Genomic DNA, 15,002 nt, shown 5'->3' with positions numbered 1-15,002 from the left:
TAAAATGGCTTCATGGACGGAAGCAGACTAAGGCTGCACCCGGATTATGCAACAGGTCCTGAGGACCGTTACAGAGATCTAATGAAGGCACACGAACAATAACGCGTCATTTGACCCATGACTCCAAGCTAAGGTCAAAGGTGGCAGCGAAGGCTCAAGTGATGGGTTAGGGGGATAACCCCCCCATATCGATTCAAGCCTGTGTGTTCTCCAACTAGCTTATTTCCACAATACAAATACCGTATTTTCCGCACTATAAAGCGCACCGGATTATAAGGCGCACCTTCAATGAATGGCCTATTTTAGAACTGTTTTTATATATAGGGCGCACCGGATTATAAGGCGCATAGAATAGAATAGCGCCATTTTGGGGTCTTTATACACACACAAGTGGTGTTGGACTAGGAGTAAGCACAGTACCGGTGTTTACCGCGGTGCGGCTTTGTAGTTTACCAGTCGTACTGAAACATTTTGACAGAGCGCCGTGTACAACCAGTATGGATCAACCAATTAACCAATTGATCCATATATAAGGCGCTCCGGATTACAAGGCGCACTGTCGTTTTTTGAGAAAATTAAAGGCTTTTAAGTGCGCCTTATAGTGCGGAAAATACGGTAACAAAAAAATAATACCTGTCAATATCGGTTATTCATTATCACCTATGGATGAGCACCAAAAGATGAAGGATAAGAGGCTTTGCAAGGAAACACTAATACTGTAAGCTTAACATGGTTACTAATAACTGAACTTCTGTGAAATCAGTTTTTACAAAAATCTCTCATCTATTCTGCCCTCAACTATATTACTTTCTCTCTCTGTACATCTAAACTAAACTGTGAAGTAAGCCTGATGCTGGAGCTCTAGCAGGATATGTTGTCAAAGACGGCCACTTACACTCATTACTGACGCTATGACTAAAACCAAATTAACACGAAACAACTTTCAAAGTTGTAGATCACTACATAACTTGCTGTTTTGTAATTGGGAGTCTTGAAGTCGTTGTGGTTTACTTTTCACTCTCCATGACTGACCGGCGTCAGGGGGTCACACACACTATATCCTTCACCTGGAATCCCAGATGAGGTCTCCAAACTACGTTTTGTTACGAAAACACACGCAAGAAGAGACACGAGCGTAGCATAGTCTTGCTTGATGATGCTGTCGTCGGCACACATCCTCACATAAAAGCCTGTTCCCACCCGTCTTTACCCCTATGTAGATCAGTCACTGTGTTATGTATATTCATGCAAACACCCAATATCTTAGGTGCTGCAACAACAACTTTGGTCCGTGTTGCAAATGCAACACATAGCACACCCAGGTAGGCTACAGGCAAGGTGATTTTCCTCTGATCTTGGGCTTTTGTGCATGAGCTACAAGGACTCTGATGGAGGAGGAAACAAAGCTAGTGAGCGCAGCGAGACAGAACAAAACAGTAAAGATGCGGCCCGGAAAACAAAAACAATGAGCTGAAAGACATTTCAAAGTCTCAGCTGAGGGAAATGGCAGAGACGGGTGAATATTCTCTATGGTTTTATCACTACAAGCAAACATTACACATCTTCATTGGCCTTCATCCGTGTATGGAGTTTGCTCAGGTGTGATGGGGTTCAAGGCTCTGGATAAAGCCAGTACTGGAAGTGGATCTTGAGTTAAGATGTTTTGTCAAACTACTATTTCCAAGGTCAGGAATGACCTTTTATGCTCAACATTGAAAATGATTTCAACCACATCTAATGAATATCTGTCTCATCCACATCACAATCGCAAAACAGGGCAGATATAAAGCAGTGTCATTTGTCACAGGAAGAACCTGTGTCCTTTCATAAAAGTAGCATCACAGAGTGCACACACTAATGCACACTTGCTAAGCCATTGCACCACACAAGATAAAAGACTGTAGGTTTGTTGAGTACATGTAGAGAAAGTTACCTACAAAGTCAGCTAGGAGGGCAAATATGAAGAGAGATGGGCTTTTGGAATTGAAGAAACAAAGCAACTTCAAGTGGCACCTGTTATGGGAGGAGGATTGTAAGAGACAAAGGCTGAGCATTATGCTGGTGTTATAAAGAGCGGGCTGGCTTGTTTGCTTTAGAGGTGTTGTCTGGTTGCCCCAGCGGCTATGTATTGCAGGGACGGCCGCTGCCTTTGTTTTCTGACACGAACAGGGAGTGTTGAGAGCCGGGGACACTGATGCGTGACTGACATCCTATTACACTGGTAGCCCTGAGTCTCTAAAGGACACCTGCAGCATCAGCTCTATGCCTTATGGAATAAATATGTGTGATTGAGTGAGCCTGAAAATGCTTCAGCACACCTAAATGTTTGTTGTGATGTTCTCAACAACAAGAAAAACATGAAGAGTCAGACAGGTTTGAAGGAATCCCCAGGGTAGCCAAATATATTTGCAAGACAAAACAAGGGCAATGGTGAAAATGATGATCCAAACTGTTTGTTGAAACACTCCATTACAGTTTATAGACTAGCTTAATGGTGCATATTTTACCTTGATTTTCCATTTTTACCACCATCAGGTGAGCTCACCTTTATTTTACCTTCAAACAAAGCATCTTAGATGAGGGATTCTCAAAGTGGGGTCTGGGGAACCCCAGGGATACGTGGCGTTCCGTCAGGGGGTTCCTGAAATCATTTGCTGTAAATTATGAAATTGTATCATCATGTATGAGTTCCTTACAAGTTTGTAGTTACAGCATAAGTGTGTATTTGAAGAATGGCAGCAGCTATTGAATTTATGGTAGAAGCTAATGATTTTTTTTACTAGCAATTCGTTTTTTGATGATTAACTGTCTATCAATTAGTATATAGTAATGTATTGTTGAAATAACAGTTTACAATTTCCCCGAGCTCAAGGAGGACATCCTCAAATTATTATTTTTGTCTCATCAATAATTCAAAACCCAGTGATTTTCAGCTTACACTTCTCTAATAAAGGAAGAAGCAGAGAATCCTCACATTAGAGGCGTTTAAACCAATGAATGTTTGGCTTTTCTGCTTGATCCACTAATCAGGTAACTGTTGGAGATTTAATTGAACATGTATTTTTTAAAATATATAATTCATAAAATGCATGTTACATGTGAGTTAGATCAAGAGGTGTTCATTTGTTTCAGCTTTCCTCTCTATATTCTCACCATTATCAGATATAATCACATGTTCTCACAACAATTTGACCACAAAGTTAAGAAATTGAAATGGATCTTATCAATCTAAACCTGTGTTGACAGTGCTAAGTTGAGGGTGAGCAGCACGCCACCCAAATACACATGTGGGATAGAGGGGGACATTCATAGAGCACAGCAGCAAGTTGTACTGATGCCTATCTGTCCACACCTCCATGTGAAGCTGCCAGCTCGTCAACAATAAAACAGGATTAAGTCAGACTTCAAACGGAGGGGTAGGCACATTCATGTGCACACTTAGGACTTGTATTCAACACTTATTAACCCTTTTTGAAGTTTGGGCTGGTGCATTCAGCCAGCTCTCCATTATATATCAGGAGAGCAGCTGAGCCCAGAGAAAGTGGAATCAACTTGTTCAAACAGAGATGGGTTGAGAAGTGTCATTCCCACGGCGAGGTGTGCCAGCGAGCTTTGAAAGAGTGATGAGTCAGGGCAAGCTCTCTGTGTGTTGCCACAGAATTAAACACTGAATGTGTCCTGTTTGATTTTAGGAGCTCCTGTTGTTAAATAGTCTTGTCTGTCAGCACTAACATATTCCACTAAGAGGCCAGAACAAAGAACTTTTCCGTCATTACTCCGTTGGGATTTTCCTCAATGCTTTGAATGACTGTGATGAGAATAGGTGTGAGATAATTGGAACAGAGAGGATATGTAAAACGTTTTAAGAAAAACAACCATAGAGGGCCAATGGTCTGTCGAGGGCATCTGTTTAGTTCTAGTGACATTTTTGAAGGATTTTATATTCATTAGCAAACGTCTTGAAGCTGTGGCGCATTTTGACTCACAATGTCTCAACACTTACGGTATTTACACAGCACGGTACTTTACCTTGCATATCTGCATGTCCTCAACTCCAACTTAACCTTCTGAGACGTAGCTTTCTGACAGCTTCTAATACCTCACCTTTCACCCTCAGTTTCAATCCATCATTTCTCAAAGAGAAAAGCGGAGCATTTAGTGGGAGATGAGTGAGAAGTAACATGTTTGATCTGCTGAAATATTTACAGAAGGATTCCCAAATGTAGGAGTGCTAAAGCGTCTGAGGGAGTTTCCCCACATCTGCTCAGTGTGTCAGCCAAAACTCCTGCGATCATAACTATACTCTGAACATTTAGATTTTTTGCCTTCATCAAAATCCAATGCAACCCTACTGCCAGCATTATTTTCAATGCCACTGTTGAATGTATTTATTTCTGCATGGCAAGTACAGAAATATTGGTTAGGAAGCTAGATCCTGCTTATTGCAAATAATGTATGAATAATACACACTAACACACTAAAGTTAGAGAAAGATTGTCGTTATTTAATAAAACAAAGCCTATCGTTGGTCTGCAACAGAATGCAAACTCTGGTCTGGTGCATTAAATTCAGATATACTATCCACCTATCCAACAACCCGACCACCACGCCCATACCTTACGCCTCTCTACAGGCCGCAGTGCGTCCTGCATTGGCACCGAATGTTGGTGTTGGACGTGTTTGTTGACCTGCAGAATCCTCCGATATGAATGGAATTCCTAAGATAAAGTGCTGTCTAAGCGGCAATGAGATTTACTGACACAACATAATACTCTCAGATGTCTTCTGGCAATATGCATCTTCCCACTCTTTGCTTTAGCAAATTACATTCACCTCTTATCGCAGAAGATTCACCATTTTTTGCCAAACAATTTGAGATTGTCTATATTTTTGCTGCAACGCCATGTCATCTAGCAACGCCGACCACTGAGGCCGCTATTGTGAAAACTTTCAATAGCTGTAAAATGCTGTTTGTGTATTACAAACCAGCGTGCATTTTGTTTTGCATCTGATAAACCTTTAAACGCAAAATTGTGTTACTCTAACTTGACTTCCTGGATTGTTGTTAATTGTCTCACTGGTATCTTAAACTACTCGGCTCCACCAACCACTACGCCTGGGCTCGGCTGAAAGCTTCAGTGTACATCAGAATCAGAATCGGTTTATTGCCAAGTACGTTTGCACATACAAGGAATTTGGCTTGGTGATTGATGCATAACAATAAACACAGTGCAATAGTATAAGACATCATCTAAAAATAAATATATGAACATTTACAATAGAATAAACTAATTAAGAGTAAGTTTAAATAAGTCTGTTATTAAAGTATCAAGTGTATGTCTAAAGTGAAGAGCTGTGCAGGGATATGTAAATGTCTGTAATTGGACAGGAACAAACAGTTGACGTATTGGTCCTGATGGACCACAGCCTCCTGCCGTTGTGTCTGTTAGGACTGCTGCCATCTTCACAATTTACCAACTGATGGCAAGTGGAAGAAGCCTGTGAAGGGTTTTCAGTGATCTCCTCTGTCTCGGTCCTCAACATGAGACAGGTCTGTGACTCAGGAAGATACAGAGCCTTTGTGCTGATAAATCATTAAGTCTAAGGGAGAGACTGTTCACTTTCTTTGTAACAGCATACCAGGCTAATGGAGCGCTGCCTAAGCTAGAGAGGTCATCTCCACAGAGCAAAGCCTCGACTCCAACCCAAGTGCCATTCCCAAATGAGAAGCAAATGTTTCCAAGGACAGATTTATGAGACACCGTCGCTTCAAGTAACGCATACTACAGTATGGAGCTCAGGAAAACCTATGGTGACTAAGAGCAGGTAGGCAATGAAAGGAAGGTTTGCTGCAATAGCATACTAATCCAGCTGAACTGATGGTATGATTTTAGTGTGAGGATCTCATGGTCTTTTAGACAATATATGATTTTTGTTGTAGAAGTCATAGTAACATGGGACATTGATTATCTGGTTGACATACAATATACACTTCATCTTCAAACAAATGCGTATCTCATCTTCAAGATCTTTCTGTGAGGTACTCACATGTCCCAATCTGAGGAATCCTTTAATCTAAGGGCAGACCATCTACATTTATTGTTAACACCGTCTTCTGTTGACACTTTTCGCAAAACACAAAACTGATTTTGGTAGAGTGGTGCTTTGAGCTAAATACTAACATCGGCCTGCAAACATACTCTCAACATGCTAACATGCTGATGATAGGCAGGTATAATGTGTATCATGGCCAGCGTTAAATTTGATCTATTAGTGTGCAAACATTTGCTAATTAGCACAAAACACTAAGCTGAGGCTTGTAGGAATGTCATTACGTATTACTTATGCTGGCACTGTCAAAAAAAAGGGACAAAAATAGACAATCATTTTGACCTGATGGTGGCGTGTAGGACATTGGATGGCAATCCATCCAATGTGTCATTGAAAGCCAAAAATATCAACCTGCTGGTAGCACGAGAGGAAAAGTCAGGGGACAGCCAAAGTCAGCAGGATTCATCCTCTGAGGACCAAGAGTGTCCAATAGTTGGTGAGATATTTCAGTCAGGACCAAAGTGGTGGACCGAGCAACTGACCATCAGAGACACAGATCCACTGACATCGCCATGCCTCGAGCCATGACGCCAGCATGGCTAAAAAGGAAGAGCACGCACAAGAAAAGTGGTACATTTTAATAGGGTCTAAATTAATGCTCTTAGCCTTAAGTTAACTCTTACTTCTGTCTGGAGCAGATCAATCAATGCTATCGACTGTAGCAGAGTGGCAAAGCAAGCCAATGATTGAAAAAAGGATAATGACTCAAAAATCAATGAGGCAAGAAACAAAATGGAGCTGGATAATTATTTCCAACTATTTTATGCTTATACAATGCAAATTAAATCAACACAAGAGTGTTGAAACCAATCGGTGACCAATCGGCATAAAGTGAAGCACAGATTAATTCATACATGAAAACACGGTCTCTAAAACAAACACCGACAAATGAACGTGTAACATTATGTACAACTAGACTGAAAAACTTCAACATAATACTACACAAAGAAGTTAAGTAGTTTAATGGATCAGAGATTCTTATCCATGTCGGTGTTCTACCATAAACAGGGTTAGGTTGCATACATGGCTAATTGCCAGTATTTAATGCTCTCCTGCTGAGACCTTACTACAATATGCACGATTAAAAAGGCATCAGGCTTTCAACTGACAAATGGTTGCCACAATCACACTTATAGCATTAACCAGCTTATGGTGTAAGCACAGTAAGATGAGCCCAAACAACGGATGTCTATATCAAGATTAGTCAATTTATAAAACCACAAAGGCAGATTAGGTGTCTAATTCCACCGCCCCTTAGAAACAAATCTAGGTTTATTATCCAAGGAGCTCCAAACCTATGACTCAAGCCAAGTTCTAACAGCTGCTCCAGCAGACAGATTGCTAAAGACCCTCTACTGCCAGATGATCCGGTCAAGCAATCCTTATTAGGCTACATACGCTTAAAGAAATCAATTTCATTAGCTATTCAACTAATGCACCACAGTGGCCAAAGATGTTTACTTCCATTTAAAATAATATGTGATTAAAGAGGATTCTCTCATAAAACACAAAGGTTACGTATCGCTTCTCTATTGGGATGCAAACAATGTAAACAGTTGTATCTTCTAATCACATTACAAATCTCTGGAAAACATCCACTTGTTGTTTCATTATATGTAATGGGACATACAACAGACATGTTGTGCCTTTATACGCAAATAAGTAATTTATAGTAATCCAAACAATACAAACTTAACTTTCACATCACAGGATGAATTATCTTGTGTTCAAATGGAACTACTGAACATAATTGATTTTGTGATACAAATAAATCACTCAGATGAAAATAATCACCTTTAATAACCACTGGGGCATGACAGATATTAAAGGTCACTATATCAGAGGCTGCAGGCCTCATCGCTGCTATAACAAAGCACATTAAGCCCACATGGTGTCTGCATGGCCTCCTGTTATCTGAACATGAACAGTTATTAAATAGAATGTCTCCCGCAGTAACTACGGTATGTCAGATGTAAAGATTTGAAGGCAGGTGTTAGAGGAGTGGGGAGTAACATGTTTTTTCGGGGTGGGTGGCTTATGACAACAATGGCAAATTGAGATTAACAAGTCAAAATGACAGTGGTCGATGATGTCAGTAGAGATGTTGTGAGCGTGTCATGCCCCGAGCCCAAGTGTTGGAGACTGTTAAGTTGCTCCATGCAGACTGGAGTTTGGGTGTCTGCCGATTGCACCCAGACAGACTCCAAAGCTTTACGTGCAATATGGTGTCTGTCAAATTCACAGCTGAACAGCAGGAAGTTGAAACGCATCATACAAGCGTCCAAAAAACAGTGAAGGGTGGACCAAAGTGGGTCTTAAACCCCATGCGGCAGAGGGGGAGATGTGTGTTCAGCCAGTGGGTTTAGATTCACACTGTGATCCAGATGGCCACAATGCTGAGGTCATTTCATCATCTAAACGTAGTGTCAGGTAGGAGTATCTACTGAAATCTAGAATTGCAACTCAAGACAAAGCACAACAGAATTGAACAGGATATTCCTCTTTGTTCAAAAAGACCTGGATTTTGCACATTTATTGTCACAGAAAGAAAGATATGTGTGCATTAACAACAATATGAGCAGAGCTAAGGACATCTTTACTGATGTGTATGAGATGCTTGGCCTGACATACGTGTCCAATGATTTAGACAGGGAGCATCACTTTCGTAGCCTCTTTTTCTTGAATAACCAATTCAAGTCTGAATTGGGAACATGTTTGGTGCTTTAGTGACGGATGCTTTCCCCTGACATACTAGATAGTTTGACTAATTGCCAAAGTGTGACATACAGTATATGACAGTATACACTTTATAATTAGTCAATTCTTCCCTCCCTGTCAAAGCTTCCTGTTTTAAAGCATCAAATGACTCTTAATTGAACACCGTTTGAACTGTCTAAGAACAAATGACTGTTGTTAGATACTGAAACATGTTTGTATTTGAATAACAGCACATCCCACTTATCAGCTACAAAATTCAATCAGCAGAGGGCCACTTGGTTAAAAAAGAAAATATGATTAATACACAATCTACAGTAACTAGCGTAAAATCCTCATCAGCTTGTTTTAGCAACTTAGCAAATGTATCTTCATTTAGGCAATTTGATAATAACAAATGTCACATTGGTTTATAAAATCCATGAAGAAATGTGCTTTGTTTGTTTGTAAAAAAATAAAAATAAATGATTGTCCCAAGATGACGAGATGACTCCGGTTTGAAAGTACCACAGTTTGGAAAGTTACAGTTTAACCTGAATCTACCGGTCAATCGGGGTAAATCTATTTAATCTGACGGGTGACAGTGATAATCTCAACAGTGTTTGACATTTAAACCTCCGCTCGACCAACAGGACGACACTGTTACCACTGGATACTCCTGGCAACAGCTTTGATTGGTGCAGACATTACATTTGAATGATACCAGAGTAGTGACAGCTAAACAGTCAGAACAATCAACACTTCAACTGAATCAAATTTTTTGTTTATTGTCTGTCTATAGCTCTATGCACAGATTCACACAGTGTTTTAAAAACGGAATAACATTTTGTTTCATAAATACTGAACCATGGCTACATGACTTTAATGGATTCAATGCAGCACAGGAGCATCCCCTGTCTGTAAAGCAAATGATAACAAAAAATCAGTTTAAGGATTACCAATCAATGAGGCCATAATAACCCGGCTGAGGCATTCCTAGAAGCTGTGACACTTTGTTAATCGGATTACGAGGGGAGGGGGGGGGGGGTTATTGATTGAAATATGCCTCGTGGCACAGCATGTGTCCAATTTGTACAAGTTAGAGGTACAAGTGACAAACAACACCTGCAGCATATCTGTAGCGTACACAGTAACTGGCTACACTTGGGTTACTTCTTCATTCTCTTCACATTGATCATTGAGGACGTTACCCGACATCTAACAGACACTGTTAGATGTCTGTGTAGATTGAAAGCCACCTCCAGCTGTCAGATTAGCATTCTCACATTCTCAAAACTTTCTTGGATAGTGCGCAAACTACAACTGGGAACAAATTGAACTATCCACCCATTCCTAACAGTTTCCTCCCAGCTTCGTGTTCGACTGTGAAACTAAACCCAGACGCATGTGTGTGTGTGTGAATATATATATATATATATACTGTATATATGTATATAAATGTTAATCATTTGGATTGTGGTTCCTGCCAAATGACAGTGTTTGGGAAATGTGGACATTTATTCACCCTCATAAAGTTTACCTGATCTTGAGCCATGTCTCGAGGCCACTGGATCTCTGCTGCAATTAATGCTGCAGACAAAAAGGGGCTTTGAGCCAAACAGCCGCTGCACTGCAGAAGTCTGGTAACAGAGCCCTCCTCGGGATTCCAGATGGCGTTATATGCTGCATGAATGAAAAGCAGTGGGAAAGCATGTAACCTCACCGACTTCAGAGGGGGAAAATGTGCCATAAAAGGATCAAAGGTTAACATGTTCATATGAATGTTAAAGTCGGTTTTAAACAACAGGGATGGGAAAAGCTCTAGTGTATTCATCTTCCCAAATTCATTTCTAATTACTTACAGTTATCATAATTTAGTAATTTCTTCTAAAAATGTAATTCAATTTTGTTTGTATAGCCCAATATCACTTATCACAAATTTGCCTCAGAGGGCTTTACAATCTGTACAGCATACGACATCCTCTGTCCTCGGATGTAATTGTCATTTCTAATTAGTATTCATTTTGAATGCTCAGTTGTGGGTGCGATGGCATTTCCCTTTCTTGATGTAACATGAATGAGTCATTTTTCTTGTATTAAAAATGTGTCACTATCACTTCTTTAATACTGTTCTAGTCTGATCAACCCACCAGTTAAACTGCTATCACAGTAGGGTTGCAGAGCAGTCCTCAGGGCCTTCATTGCTGTGAGACTTTGCACTACCAGCAGTGAGCCGGAGTCGTCTAAAAGTGATGGCTGATGTGGTGCACACTGGCAGCGGCGGGTCGTTGTTGCAGAACTAAATCTTTTTCTCAGAAAAGCCAGATGTTCAAATTCACAAAAAGCACTTCGCAGTGCACCTGAAAAAGGAAGTCATGACAGTGACAATGAAATCTATGTCAAAATGAAACGCATTCACTTTGACTCATATTATTTAGTCGTAAATGGAAACACAACAGAGATTTCTCAGAAATTACCATGTGCCACAGGAAGTAGTTCCTTCTCACACAGAGAACAGTAGAGGCCCAGAGAGCATGGCTTGTGCTCTTTCACTATCTGTGGAAGTAGAACAAAAGAATCTGCTCACATCAAGATTTTTTTAAATGTGTATTTATTATGTGCAGCATTTCAGAAACATCTCAGAGGAGTCACTGAAAACATTTTCAATTCCAAAGGTGCCCTCAGTAGAGTCAATCAGTTTTTGAGCCATGACAAAAGGCCAAAATGTGGCCTGCAGCAGACAAGGTCAGGCTTGTTTTTCTTCTAGCTGACTGCTGGAAAGGCCTTTTGCTCTTCTTGATCACTTGTGAGGAGTCAGCAGTCAACGACGACATGAAACAGAATACGTTCTTCAAACAGTGTGAATCACCACAACCACGAGACCACCACCGTCATTAATAAGCTGATGGGTCCAGTAGTATGTGAGATCAGCCGTGGACAGACGGACAGATCACATGATCTCCCCACAAGAGATAACAATCTTCCCTCCGGATTCAGGTAGATTCATGAGTGGAAAAGTGTTTCTAAATGCTACTATTGCTACTATAAGTGCTTAACTTTATTTCTATTTCAGAGCTACTCTTTGGTCATAACGTATACCGTATTGCTTTTACTGGGTATGTTGACATTTGAAAGCTTTTTGTCTGTCACACCCTTTGATATGCACACTGTGTTCACACAGACTGTGGTGATATGACTCATTACCATGCAGTTTTCTTTATGTGATTCTGTGTGCAACACACAGCGAAAACAGACTAAGTGCAAAATCCATTACCGCATGTGTACGGCAGCACTGATCAGTGTCAACATATGTTGCTATGTCGTTTAATAAAATCTGAAATATTGCAATACAAAGAAATAATGAAATAGAAAAGCACAGTACATTTGAACACTGATAAGGAGAAACAGTTGATGCTTTCCCTGTGATTTGCTGGAAAAATGTGACACTTACTTTGTTAAACCTCCTGCTTTTCTGTCCGCAAGATCTCCGTACTTTAATAGGTTGGTTGGAAAAAAATGTATGTTAAGTTGAATTTCACATAAATAAAGTGGCTACCTAGAAACAACACCATTGCAGCATGATATAAAAAATATATATTGTCAAAAACTTTGGACAGCATTTAAGGGAATATTTCAATACGTTACAGTATGAACCTAAGCATGTCATGGGTTAACCTATGTTTAAAAAAAATATTATTAATCCAAGCATACGAAACTAATAATTGAATTTATTAATCATTTAAAAAAGACATTATTATATGACACGATATACTGTAATCAGAGTCTTTAGGGCAGCAGCCATTGTGAGCTTGTATTCTTTCCAGTTCCACATCAGTTCCACTGCTGAACATTATCAAATACAGTACAGGTGCACACTCCACTGTGAGTTTAGGTTCCTTTAGTCAATCCCCTGATTTTGTCCCTTGTTTAATTTGCTCACAGCTGTGTTTTGGTAGTGCTGTCATGTACTGTGTGTGGATATAAAGTAAGAGCTATTGAAATAAAGATAGTGAAATGAAACATCACTATTTTTGCTAACTTGACAACCTTTCCGGGCAAAGGTCTGCAGCACTGAGTGTTCCTGGCTGATCAATTAGTTGTCGTTCAGAAAAATGGATTCAGCACTTTAAATCAAGATGTAATTCTGTTTTCTAAGCTCTTATTTGATCTGCCTTGCATAATGTAAACCCAAATTGCTCCCTTTTTGTAATGTCATGTAAACTATTTGTGTTCTACCTTCTCCAGTGTGCTGACCAACATTGGCATGTACGTACATGCATTGATTGTTCTGTACAACCTATGATTTTACATTCTATATAGATTCTTTTACCTTTTGGTGTGGTGTGTTGAGTTCCTGGACCATCCGCTGCTGGACTCGTAGGACTACATCGTGCTGCTCCAGCTTCTTGCAGACCCCCTATGCCGCCTTGTTTTGGAGTCACATCGTCTGTCTCAGTCCTCGTGGAACTAGCAGGTGTTTTAAGAGCTTTGTGTTCCCTCACACCCACAGGGCACCTTCCTGACTCAGTCCCTCTGTCATTCACACTTGGTTTGAAGAAATGTGCCTGATAAACATTCTCTTGAACTGTGTCTTTTTTTGAACTGTATTCTCTTATGAGTCTGTCTCTGGATGGTCTGCTATTCAAACCCACCATCACCACCTTTAACTCATGATCTGGCCTGGTCCTCCTCTGGCTGCTCCTGGTCTCAATCTGCTGAAGGCTGACTTTCCCTGCTCTCTTGGCTCCACAGCCTCCACCTGTCAATTGACATGAAGTAACCTTTTTAGCAAATAGATACATCTGGCAGTCATGTTTCCCTGAGCTGAAATCAACAGGGATGTTGTTCCAAAAGTGATTCCAGCAGTTTTTTCTTTAAACCTGCTTTAGGCAGCATCACAGACTGGTAACTATAAACAGCTAAATGGAATTTAAATTGGATGTTATGTTACACTATTGATTATCGAAAGGTGGATATTATTTCATACAAGAACTAGTGATCCTGGAATTAATATTCAAGCTAGGTCTCTAGGTCTTTTCGCTCAGTTTGCCTCCATACTACCTACACTTGTGTGTAAGTGGCCGGAGCTGGACGTGTCAACCATATTTAAAGTAGTATATTTATTTAGCACTAGCACTTTTTGTTCAATCATTTCATTACGTCTATGCTCGCCTGCTAACTACTTCTCACATACTCACAATTGTAGCAGGTGGGTCAAGTGTTACTTCGTGTTAATTATTTCATATTACACAAACAAATGACAAAATACCTTGTAAATTATAGCATTACTAATAAGTAAACATTATTCATTTTTTCATTGTTTGTGAACAGTAAAATAACTATTAACAGAAGTTTAATTAACTATCAATTTACCATTGATTCGTTTTTTATGACTAAAGTGTTACCCCCCCCCCCCCCTCCCTCTGGTGTACACATAACCCTGGTTGGGAATTACCACCCTCGTTAACTAATGAGGTCACTGTTCTATTACACTAGTCGTGAGTCCACCTTTTTCAAACAAGCACTTGCCTGAAAAAAGGGAAGATTTGCATTTCCCTCTAAATGTTTGATTAGTCACTTTGTGTAGACGGAGCGTTGACCATTCAGAGTTCCATATGGACGGAGCGCTATTGCTGTTGTATTTTGTGATTTGTCCCGTTTGGGTTTTTTTGGACTCAAAATGTTGCCTTAGTGTAGCTTTAATGATTTGGGGTTGAGGGCAGAAGCTGAATTAGAGTAATGGGGGAAAACAGAGTAATGAGAGTCATTACTGGGGCTTTCAGTAATGTGGGCTCCCTAATAAGTGCTTTTAACAACAGTCGCTGGCCTCTCCACGCTGTGTGTTTTGATGATGCTAACGAGTGGCCATGCACGATTACATATACAAGGGTCTTGGGGAGGCAGTTGATGAGCAAAGAAAGGCTTTAATGGAACACTTGTCCACTCTGCTTAGCTGCGCAAATCACACATTGGTGAAGTTTGTGCAGTAATGAGACAAATCACATCAGTGTAATCATGTTTAATCTTATTTCTTGTCTCCCTTCCACATAGCCTGTTTGATGATTCTGCATTTAGCATTGGCTCAATTAAAGGAACTCCGCTCCTCAGATTCAAACAATCAAATATGGCCATTAAATTGTTGATTACACCGTTTTCCTCCACGAATAATATAAGTGAATTCTGCAGGACTACAAATA

Source organism: Anarhichas minor, unplaced genomic scaffold (assembly GCF_050575085.1).
Source record: "Anarhichas minor isolate MPS153535 unplaced genomic scaffold, ASM5057508v1 ptg000052l, whole genome shotgun sequence".
Classification (NCBI taxonomy): Eukaryota; Metazoa; Chordata; class Actinopteri; order Perciformes; family Anarhichadidae; genus Anarhichas; species Anarhichas minor.
Note: the sequence above shows the minus strand (reverse complement) of the source record.